At 37.8% G+C, this 12,666-nt stretch overlaps 1 protein-coding gene across 1 annotated transcript in view; it reads left to right on the plus strand.

Annotated features, from left to right (window-relative positions):
• The window catches only part of LOC116323508 (zeta-sarcoglycan), a 168,688-nt gene that overhangs the window by 65,912 nt on the left and 90,110 nt on the right, over window positions 1–12,666 (plus strand). The window lies entirely within an intron of this gene.

Here is a 12,666-nt window from a genome sequence, read left to right on the forward strand (position 1 = left end):
TCTATGTGTGAGGCTCTAAAGATGGCATTTGGGAAATTCAGTATTCCAGCCAACAATACCTTGTCTGAAATTAAACTGGCGATTCATAGCTTAGCCAGAGGATTGTTCCATATGCAACAAACCTGAATTCTGAAATCACAACACATTGGAGAATAAGGGTATTTGGAAATTAACATTAAGTACTAGTCACATCTGGAACAAATGCACTACTGCTAATATTGTTTATTGTAATATTTTTACCCTAAAACCCCTAGGTCCATGATCACTATTGATCACGACCAATTATTTCTATATGACAGAGAATTACTTGAAAACACTTGATTACACATAAAACTATCATTGGCAAACATAAAGTATCAAAATGCAGGTGGTGTGTTGACAAAGCAACTGGTAAACATAATAGGATTTCTCTGAGACACTAGTATGAAAGTGTTGGTTAGCCTGTTCCTGTTGCAGTTGTTGCCTGTTTTATTAAACTTGATGTGATGTCTCCTCTGCATCATCAAGGCTTTCCTTCCTAACGTGCTAAAGGTATTATTAAAAAGTTTTTCACACTGCTCCTCTCCTTCTCTACACATATGATGGCCAAGGTGGTCAGTAAGAGAAAACTTCTGTTACAATGATAAATCACAGACATTTATCTGTTTGCTAGTTGTAGCTCTGTTTCCACACAAGGCAAAGCTCCTAACTAATCTAAGAGCTGTGAAAGCAGAGCCAACTGCAGTCTGTCTAGCATCAGTCTCCGGCCAAAGAACTGAGGTTTATCCACAATACACATGTACAGGCACCCTAAAAAAGCTGCTGGCAGGTTCTAGCCATTGTTAATGTGGGACTGACAAACTTGTGAAATGGAGATATGCTGCAGTTTCCAGTGGGATCCAAAGCAAGCGTGCTTCATGCAAAAATAGGAATGGATGCAAACAAGCAAAAAGCTTTATGACAGAAAACTGTTTGAGATGAAAGGAGGGGTATCAGTTTACTTTGGTGTATTTTAATTGATGTCTATTTTTAGGTTTGACTAAGTAAGCACTGCTTGTCCTGACAGAAAGCCATTGATAAACGGTAATGCATAAACAGTTGTTAAGACATACAGGACAACTGCTGGTTAGGTTTCCAGAAAGATAAAGACCCAGATTAGTGTGTGTGATAGGCTGTAGAGTAAAAGTAAATAAACCAAAAACTTATAGGCAGTCCTAATATAAAGAGGGCAAAGACTTAAACTAGAGAGAGGGATAGAGAGGGACGACTTCAACTGTTAGGACTGGATTTCATGCAGTCTTATCTATCCATTCATCCATCCATCTATCCATCCACATGGAAGTTATGTACAATCTCTGATGTACTTAAAATTATTCAGTTCTTTATTTTTTTTTAAATCTCTGTTTAGATGTCAAAGAGTAGTGAATGCAGAGTCACAGTGTGAAGAAAATAAAGACAAGAAACAAAGTAACACAACAAAGGGAATTAAAAGTAAGGGCTAAACATTACATAGAGATCAAAGGCAATATATATCAAAGAAAATAAAACAGGAAATGAACTTGACACAGACAGAGGGAAAAACACAGAGACGAGACTAGGACATGAAAGGGAACCAACATCGTCAAACAAGAAACCAAGAACTAGAACTATAGTTCCTGATAGGAAATACTGAACTCACAACAATATAATACAGACCATGAACTTACATGATAAAAAAGCCCCCCCAAAAAATCAAAATGCCAGGTCAAAGGCCTGGATCATGACAAAAGCAGCACAATGTGGCACTGTATTTGTATTTTTTTATTTTTTTATGGTGCACTGACGAAAAAAAAAAAAGCATAGATAACATAGTGCTATTAGCCTATGCTAAAGTGCAAATAGTAGTTTACTATCTACTCCAATTGCAGTTTGTCAAAAAATAAATGAATAAATAATCATAACCTCCACAGGTTTGCTATGTTTCAACAGCATATGTTGCAAGGAGATGGTCTTCATAAATGAGTGATTAAAATAGAATAAAACTGAGTACTGTGTACTCTGAAGGTTTGCAGTGCTATATGTTATATTTAATTTTTGTAAGTTGTTATGATAATCAGATTGTATTTTTAACCCAGAGTCATTTTATATTCATTAAACTATTGAGTGACTCCTCATGCCCTCTGGATCAAGTCATTGTAATCCTGGAGGAACCTACTTCCTTTAGGATAAAAATGTTTTGTCATTTGTTCTGATTTGCACTTACCTGTGAGGAGGCAGTTATAATGAACAAATTAAGTCCAAGTCACTCTTGCATCTCTGTGGTACTTAGATGGCAGGCAGGAATTAGTATGAACGTGATGTGTCACATAATGACACATTGTATTCAGTACATGTTACTAAAAAATAAATGATTTCCAACAGGTTTTTTTTTTTTTTTTTTTGAGTCCACGGGTTGGAACTATATTCTGTCCTTTTTATCGTAGTCATATCTTATATCTCCTCAGTACGTAAATTCCCACTTGTCGCTCTCACACTCTCCTCTCATCTCTGTAAACCATTCCCATGTCCCATTTTATTCAATGTTTTGCCATCAAGAGAATCCACTTCATCTCTCTTATGTCCCACCCTTGTAAACCATTCCCAGTAATTATGAAGGCAGCTACTCGACTGGGGATTTCATCACATGGCTCAGAGCTCTGAGGAGAGGCCAACATCAGGAAATCCCTGTCACAGCAATGAGACACTAACAAACCACAAGATATACTGAACTGCTAGAAAATGAGCTAAAAAGCCCAGAGGAGCTCTGATTAAAACCTCAGTTTGGAAATGAAATGCAAGCACAAAGGTTGCCCCACTAAAGGATGTTAGAGATGGGGTTTGAAAAAACAATTATTTTCCTTGCTTGATTGTCTTCATGCAAAGAGTGATAAAATTGCATGAAATTTGCACGGCTAAACAAGCTTAGTGATTTATCATTTTGCAGCCAAAGAGCTAATTGTTACACTTAATTGGTTTTTGGCACAGAATAAATTATACAAATCCTATAAGATAAACACTCTAAAACTTTGGTCCATTGGAAAAAAAGTTCTGAAACATCTTGGAAATTCTGCCTGATTCCTTCTTCAAAGCTTTTCTAAGCGGACAAAGAATTGGACAGCATTTTTCTTGTACTGTTTAAAAGGCTTGGGTCTTTATAGAAAATAGGAACATGAAAATTCCCACCAGCCTCAAGCCCCCAGTGAATCAGAGTATTAAATTTGAAGCAGCCATATCCTTCCAACACTGCTTCTCTAGGGTAAGTAGGAAAGGCCTAGCATACATTATTCAGTGGTTATTACTATAGGATTGTGGTGTCGAGCAGGATAAAAGTAAGTACTGAGGGTAAAGTGAAAGACATTTAACTCACTGGTCACTTTGGAACAGATGGATTTACAAATTTCATTCTCTGACTGCATACATCAGTGACTGGAAAAACAAAACTATCCAGCTACAGACAGTGGTGGTGCTATTACTTACTTTCACATGAGGTTCAGTTATGTGCAATTTACTGTTTGCACATTAGGCTCGAAATGGATAACCTTGAGGCAAAGGATAAACCAGCAATGATAACTGATATACATTTGCAGTAAACCTGCCGCCTGTAGGCTACTCATATACCAGAGATGTAAGTATTTATTTCTGGTAGCTGCTACCTGATCCTGTCTGGCTTTGATGGAATGGATTGTCCTGACTTTGCAGGGGTGACGGGGTTAAACAGAAGCGTCTGTGTGGCCATTAAAGGAAAAAAAAATGGACTCTCTCGCTTGCTCTCTCCCACTCTCTCTCTGTCTCTCTCACACACGCACACATATATATAAAGCAGAACTCTCTCACACACACATGCACACACATCCATGGGTTTAGCACAAATGAAAAGGGATCTGTTATGATCCCTTGGAGAATTGAGTTGAACAGGGACAGAAAGGAAACCACAAGAGGAAAGACGGATACCAGAGGAATGAAATAGATGTAATGATTGGTATGAAATCTTCAATTAATTTTTTAATACAGTTTCATTCCTGAGATTGCTGTGCAGAATCTATGACTCTGCAGAACCAAGCTTAAACCCAGGTATTGGAAACTACCAAAGTACGAGTCCTGTAAGAGTGAAAAGTCAAATCGGGGAGTAGCCATATTATATTGTTTTCAGTAAAAGGTATTCAGAGACTGCAAGTCCGTGTTTAAGTGTGTATCTGTGTGTGCCACTGAAGGTCTAAGAAACTGACCCTGATCAATAATCTATTAGCACCAACACATGTCTGTGTAGGCAGGCATAAATGCATGCAAGCAAACAACAGAAATAGAAATATTAGAAATATTCATGGACACAATATAAAATATATTGTCTCACACATTACACACACACAGTGCACTGCTTCCGCATATTGACTCGGGCAAAAGGCAGTCACCGTCACCACCTGCATACTTTTACAAACAAAAACTTGTACAGAGTAAACTTATTTCTCTTTCACCTCAAGTATTTGAACCACAGGAGAATATTTCATGGTAAATGGAGCATTGCAACTTTATCTTCTCTGCTCTCCTCACTACCTCTATCCTCTGCACTTATCGTTTCTCTTTTCCTGTCCTCAAGCATTCCACAGGACACAGGACTTGTGGGAGAATTTACTTATATGGCCATGATGTAGCCAAACACATTTGTTACTACTGATATGGATGTTCTGCATGTCTCCCTAAATGAGATCTCTGAATTAGGTTCTCAAAGCCTGTTAATGTTTGAATATAAATGGCATACTTTATTATGAGTGAATAAATGCCTTGGTTGTCAGGGCATACAGTTATACAGACCAATGTGGAGAGCAAAAAAAATAAAATAAAATAATAAACCTGAAATAAACATTATGATCACTATTTGTTTTAAGAAAGCTCCAGTTTGTAATGCAGTATTGTAAAAGTGGTACATCTAACTTTAGTATCTTGAAGTATTTCTTTCGCAGCTGGCATTTATTTTCCTTGAGCTGTGTGACTTTGTTGACTGGTCGCTTAAGCACCATACATTATCATGAAGAAGCAGAAAGCAGAGGGCTGACGTAGCGACTTCAGTTTATAGATCTATTTGGTGTGTCTATCTCTAAAACAGATGCTCTGTGGTTTACCCTACTCTGCCTCCCATCTCTATCTTTCTCCCACTCTTCTTTTTCTCTCGTTGCTCTTTGTAAGATTTATCACTCTGCAACCCTGGAGCCGGGAGGTCCCTGCATACACCTCTTGTCCCTCTGTACCCGTCCCTCTTCGTCCCACCCTCCTCCCCTTTTAATCAGTGTTCTTGAGGCCCGCCCTTCAGCCTTTCTCACGTTTTCTTAATTTTTCTTTGTCTCTCTGTGGTGAGTAATTACCTGCTTTGTGCATGCTAGTCTTGCAATGAAACCTGGTGACACAGTTGCTGTGTTTCATTTTGGATACGTCTGCACTTGCTATTTTAAGTGCATTAGTGCATTCACAGTAGATGCATTGCTCTGTGAGTACACAAATAGTATGCTTATCATAACAGTAAATCAGATGTGAGTAGAATGCTATACACTTCTTGACCCGAAAACTTCAATAGTGACTGAGCTGTAGTCACGAAAGTTAATTTCCCATTGATTCTCCTCATGGACATTTCAGAAAATTCTCATGTAAATGAGACAACTATCTATGAGGTTAATAAAAGCAATGAAGAAATTTGCTTTAAAAAAAAACTGTCATTCCTTTTGACAGTGATGGAACTGCTCATCCCATAATGCATGGCAATTCCCAGATTCCACAGCAAAGGACTCCTTACTTTCTCAGATTTAATCTGTTTCATAATATTAATAGTATAGCCTAGTCCTCAGTGTGGTACAGTGCTCCATTCCTGACTTAATCACTCTCATAACTACACTGTAAAATGTAATATTGTGTTTAATTAAAAATATTAAATAGGCTGAACTCAGTTTTTATCAATTTGTTATTAGAACTCAATTTAAATAAGTTACCAGTACTTTTTATGCAAAAACGCTGATAAACTCCATTTATTTGAGTTGTCCTAACTTAGAAAAACTAAGTAAGCTGGAAGTTTTGCTTCTCAGTGCGGAAGGATGAAAGTTGCGGTTTGAAAATGCCACGTGACTACCGTCCTCCTCCCTCTCGGATCAGTCCGCATGTTCACGGTGCATTTTTTATGGAATATGTTGAGCAAACCTGGAGAAGCTTCAGCTCAAGATATTATTGTTGTCATTGCTGTGGATCTTTACCTGATACACTGACTTGGTGAGTAAATGTTTACTCTTATTCAAACTGATTTTGTGGCTTCTCTTAGTTTAGCACCAGGTTTAGAATCTTGCTAGCTAGTTAGTGTTAGCCTAGCGTTGCTGCTGCCGCTGGGCTCATGTTACTAAAAAATTAACACCACAGCCTTAAAACCTTACATAAAACTATGTGGTGAAATTTTCTGTTGATTGTTTGAAATAAATAAGTGAGATAAGAGCCCAGACAAAATTCTTCGGGAGGTGCAGCCGTTAGGGGTGGGGTAGGTGTGGGATGTGGGGGGTGGATAACAGAGCTCTCCGAAAATGTGGAAGCACTTTTGCAAATATGTGATATTTTGATAAATTAAGTAGATATTTGAGCATTACATAGCTACATTCTCGCCTGAAAATATCTTAAAAGGTTATTTTGTGACCCAGAAAGGGTAATCCGGGAAAAGGAGGATCGCATTTGTCGGCCACGGTTGTCGGAGCCTGTCCGTGCTTGTAAGCGCGGGCAATGGCGGAGGAGCGCCGCTGAAAAACGTATTACTTTTTCTGGGTCACAAAATAAACTTTTAAGATATTTTCAGGCGAGAATGTAGCTGTGTAAAGTTCAAATATCTGCTCGATTTATCAAGACATCACATATTTGCAAAAATGCTCTGACGTTTTCGGAGACGTCTATTTTTTTTTTTTTCTTCCATGCTTTGTGGCAGCTTTAGAACATCTGTGGCATCTATTAATGTCAAATCTAGCCTTTATTTAACAACATAAGCAAACTCTATGTTACAATGATTGCACAGCCATTAAGGATCAAATCAGTTTCAGAAAAATGTTCTGTTTTTTCTCCCTCTGCTTGCTTCTTACTGTCTTTGAGGCTCGGGACCAGCACTCCTGTTGTTGGACAGAAAGACATCAGTAAGTATTTTGGTTTTCCAATATATTAGCAACTGTCAGTTACATTTATATTAATCAGGCTGAACTTTAATCATACTTTAGATCAGCCTGTTTTACTTATTGTTTTATTTGTGCTTTGGTTTGGGAAGTTGTTTCTTTACTGATCTTTTCCTGTCTTCTGTTATTAGACTTGAGATATGACTGCACTATGCTGTTGCTGGTGACTCCAGTTAATTCTACAAGACATGCTGTGTAAGTAAACAAACAACAACAGTTTGGTCTGCATTTCTTGAAAGATCACATCTCCCAAACTTAGTTTAGAGGGTCTACACTGTATATAGTGAAGTCTGCAAGTTTTCTAACAGCAAAATCTGTTTTGTGCCCAAAATCATTTTGCACATCATTAGAATGAAAGTTATTGGCCATGTTTGCATAGCCCTTTTAAAATTATGCTTTCATGACATTATTGTATGTTGGGTGGTGGTCAGGGCTATCCAGACTGACAATTGGGACATTGAATGTCACCTCTCCCGTGGGGAGGGGCCTGAGATCGTCTTAATTGGAGTCTGTTCTATACCAAATGCAGAAAAAAATGTTTTAAGAAAGCAATTAAGTTCATGTTCCAAAAATATGATTGTTTGCTTGCAGGACACCAGGAGAGATGAGTCCTCCGTCACAGATGGTGTGGTCAGTGAAGATGGTCGCCTGCAGGTTCAAGCTCATTGCATCTCCAACCCACATCCACTGCCACTGTACTTAAGGGAAGTTAAAGACTTTCTTCTGCACCTACATTTGGATCACCTCGATCCATGACAGTCATTCAGGCAGTAATGCCTGGACTGGAAACAAGCCATCCTTAAAATAATACAACATTCCAGCTCATGTGTTGGAATGGAAAACAAATGTGTTTAAATTAGAGACTGCACTTGTGACAGAACAATAAATATTTTATTTTGATTATATAAGTAATGTAAGTACAAAACAAACTGTGGTAGACCTAAACTTATTTTCAGAATAATTACATCTGAGACTTTGTTTCATTGTAAGATTATAACAGTGATGGCAATATAATTGTTTGTTGTTCAGCAGAACATGTCCAGTATGTTGGCTGTTATACTTTGTTGTGTTTGAAAATAAAAGTTGGGCTCATTTTAACATCATTACAAAAAGTGTTGTTAATTATTTTTAATCATATTCAGGTTACCACAAATTGTTTTTTCATTTAGTTGAACTTAACATGTTTGTCAGTAGGTAAACAATTAGTATTGTACAGTCAGAAATATCAAGTTATTGTTAATACTGCAGACTTGCAATGAATAAGTTGTCCTAACAGTCATCTTAAGTAAGCTTTACTTAGTTTTTTTGAGGCAACGAGTTTCCATAATTTTTTTGAGTTCTGGGAACTAACAAGGCTGTACAGTGTACTCAAAATGAGTAAGTTGCCCTAACTTGGTCATCTTACGTAAACTTGATCCAATTTTTTTTGAGTTCTGGGAACAAATGAGCTTGTACAGAGTACTCAAAGTAAATAAGTTGTCCTGACTTAGTCATTTTTAGCTAAGCTTTACTCAATTTTTTTGAGGCAACGAGTTTCCATAATTTTTTTGAGTTCTGGGAACTAATTAGATTTTACAGTGTAATAGCAAGTTTTCTTTGGATGGTTACAAGATTATGGTGGATTATCTAAATCCAAATAGAGAATTTGACTTACATAACCATCTCTTGAGCTCTATAGTCACCATTCTGGCTACTCTACTAAAGGTAGAACTGCTAATTTTTAATTGGCTCAATCTCATGCTTGTCTTGAGATTTAAATGGATTACACAGAACTCACACCTTTAGATAAAAGTCTTGTAACAAACGCTGGTGACCAGTTAAATAGATGATAAGGCTTATGAATGGACATTAAGAAGCTTGAACATATTCAGTCCAAATACCCAGAGTACACTCAAGGGCACTGCTAGTTTATTGTGTCTTGTTATATGGCTGTGGGAACAGAAAACAGCACATTAGCACTGCATGCCACCAAGCACATTACTTATTTAATAGTCTATGCTAGATAACTGAATTAAGGTTGAAAGAGGAATTGGGGAACCCCCACAGGCATTTTATCATACAGTGTTTGATTAGTATTGTGTTTAGCCCTGAACGATTTACTATATACTTGACTTAATTGATAAATTAAAACAACTTTGTAATTTTAACCCCATCAACAACAGAGCTTTAGAGGACATTTATAATGAAAAGGTTCCACACATATCAGTAGAGAGACATAAAAACACAGCAGACTAAACATAATCATTCTACTATATTGAGATCTCAGTTTTCCATAAATGGGTTTCCTCATATGTTGTATCACATTCAAAAAGTAACATCCTTAATTCCTATAGGTTTGAGTTTGAGGGGGTATTGCAGAAGAGGCAGTCACTCGGACAGTCGGAGAGACAAAAAGGAGAATCGAGCTGACCAGAGACAAGAGAGATTAAAGCTTTCTTATTAGCATGACAGCCAGAAGTGTCGCCTGTTCAGCATACATCCATAGCCATTTACAGTCAGTCTGTTAGTGAGACAGGCAATCAGCAAGACAGTCAGGAGAGCTAAAAGCTGTTATGATGCTGACGGCAAAGATGAATCAGTCAAATGCATCTTGTATGAGGCTTGACTATATTACTATTGAAACAGCTAATGTATGAAGTTAGACAGCTTGTGAGACCAATCATGAGAGACAGATAGGAGAGTTGAAAGCTGGAGCGATAACTAAATAAAAATCACTTTTGAACCATGTGTCCTGAGCAGACTAGTCAGGCAGTCAGTGACATACCAATGAACGAGGAGAGCTGAGAGCTGTTTTTAGGACCCATCTGTAGTGGGGGCTGGAGGCTGTGATGATGAGCCACCCGTCTACAGCTTATTATTACCTGACTAATTACATTGGCTACCTCAGGCTGGCAGCCCTATGCCTGTATCCATAATCAAAGCAAAAATTAAACTATTAACTTAATTAATGGTGCGGTGGTGTATGTTGTGTCAGCTCACAAGAGAGAGTATGGTGCTTGTGACTGTATGTGTTCCTCAGTGCATAGTTTGCATTATGCGAAAAGATTTATGAGTGAGACGTTAACAACAAAACCAGAGGGACAATAATGGATGAACAACACAAAGCATATGTGAGATGTGTATGAATATTTTCATGCTATACCTTTGCACTAGTACTGGTGGATTTGTTTTCTATGCATTTGATACAATACATATTGTTTTTCCTTTTATTTATATATTTTTCTTGCTACACTGGTGTAAGGGTTCAGTGTTGCTCCACCCAAAATGTGTCCTCTGAATAAATTAGTGGACCACAACAATGTCTTTAAATTTTAAAAGGACAATTTGACAACCATAGCTAATTTACTTCACTAAAATAAAGTTTGTTACTTATTATTGTTTCATTGTAAACTTTTTTCCCTAAAATTAGTTTTAAAAGCACTAGTTTTATATGTGTGTATACGTGTGTGCGTGTGTAACTCTGTGGTAACTTGCAAAGTGTGAAAAGAACAAAATTTCTCTCAGGATAAATGTGTGTATTTTTCCATGCAAGCAAGACTAAATTTATATATTTATTTGTATATTGCTAGAGGCCTAGCTGGTATTTAAAGGAGCCAGTTTTTGCATATAATTGTCCTTTATACTGTTCAGGCTACCAGTGGCGCTTTCTTGTTCTGGGTAAATTAGAGCTAGGTTGATCAGTGTTAGGTGTCACTGCTAGCAAGGAGACAAACAGCTCTTATTGTTTGCTCTTTTGTGCTTTTGTGGCATAGTTTTGGGGCAATAGGCAAAGCTGAACATCACCAAGTGGTAACTTAATTAGTATTCATACTAAATGTGATCGCTGAAACTGAGCTTTTTCTTAAACTTGATCTGCAGCACTCCCTTAGTAGTTTTAAGCGAAGCAAACAGTGACAGCAGGTACAGTATTTATAAAGCAGCTGCCATGGGCCTTTAATTATCTGAAGACTGCGTCTGTAGAGCGTTCTTCAGATGGTAGGAACATGCTCTGAACTAGTACAGTGGGCGCTATGGGTAGATAATACATTGTAAAAATGTTGCCTTTATTTTTCTACAGTGATAATAAAGGCTGCACACTGGGGTATTGTGTGTCAAATGAGTGAATAAAAGATCTTACTTTAATAGAATTAGAAATGCAAGTGACAAAAAGCTTTTGATTTTCAGTCTTTGATTACTGCTAATGTCTTTTAGGGGGAACTGACAATTTTCTCATCAAGAAGGACAAGCCAGTATTGTTACTTTTTCATACATTGTGGGCAACATTCAGCTGTCGTATAAACCCGTTAGCAACTGTTTAACATGTAGTCATTATTTGGAAACCTTATATCCATAGATTTGTTTATAAACGCTTAATAGAATAAGACTTCCCATCGATGGTTGCACTTTAAAATGACAGAGTCCTGCGCTAACACAATAAGACCAGGCATGTTCGTGCACACCGCCCATTGAGCTGGAATGATTCAAGGCATATTACATCTGTCATACTTTTCAAAGCACCCTTCGCTTTTAACAGAGTGGAAAGATAATACAGTGAAGCCTATCACACGCCCCGTTGAAAATAATTAATCCAGCGTACATGTGTTAGGAAATAGAAGAGAGATGCATTGCACAATAAACTGAGTGGAGCACTCATTTGTTGTTTGGCAAATTTGTTACCCGAGTCTGTATGAGTGGATTATGTGTGTCTGCGTACACATGCACACAAGCTGGAGTGCTTTGAACTGCACCTAAGTGCCCGTTCAGGTGTTAATGTTTGCATGTGTTCGCATCTAGAATCTGCATTTATCAAAGTGTGTATGTGAGGTGTACAGTCACACGCAAACGCTGTTTGCCACGCTGTTTGTGTATGTGTAAGGCTGTTGTATGTGTTTGTGTGTCTGTTCATAACTTTGTGTACCCATAACACTTATGTTCATGCAGCGGTTCATGTTTGCATTCGTGACTCCCAGGAGCCCCTGATGCTCTAAAATAGAACACAGACAGGTGTGACATATTAGAAATTTGGTCTTCACTTGCATAAGCAGACCACAAAACAATAAATATCCATCCATAACAAATAGCACAAATAGAATGGGTGGGTGAATGAGGGAGATTCAGTCAGAAGAGGATGGAAAGGGGGGGGATTTTTTTCTCCCCATTTCAACGGATCAACGACTTTCCAATTTTAACACAATACTCATTTGGAATTCAGACCAGAATGCAGCAAGATATTAATTTGGGGAAATCAACAGAGAAATTGGGTCACCTGTGAGCTATTCATTTCATGCAGCCAAAACAAATAAGCAATTTAAAGGGTAAGAGTGAGAGACGCAGGGAAGAGGAAGAGAATAAAAAAAGAAAATGATGCAAGTGCAGAGATATAATGAAAGGGGTGGAAACTTGGTTAAGTATATAAGTGGGAAGAGTCAGCAGACTGCGAAGGGCTGGGAGCGACGGCCGAGGTGGCTCTGAGAGAAGGACACAGAGAGAGAGCGATGTTAGATTGTTT

The sequence above is a fragment of the Oreochromis aureus genome, linkage group 6, assembly GCF_013358895.1.
Source record: "Oreochromis aureus strain Israel breed Guangdong linkage group 6, ZZ_aureus, whole genome shotgun sequence".
Classification (NCBI taxonomy): Eukaryota; Metazoa; Chordata; class Actinopteri; order Cichliformes; family Cichlidae; genus Oreochromis; species Oreochromis aureus.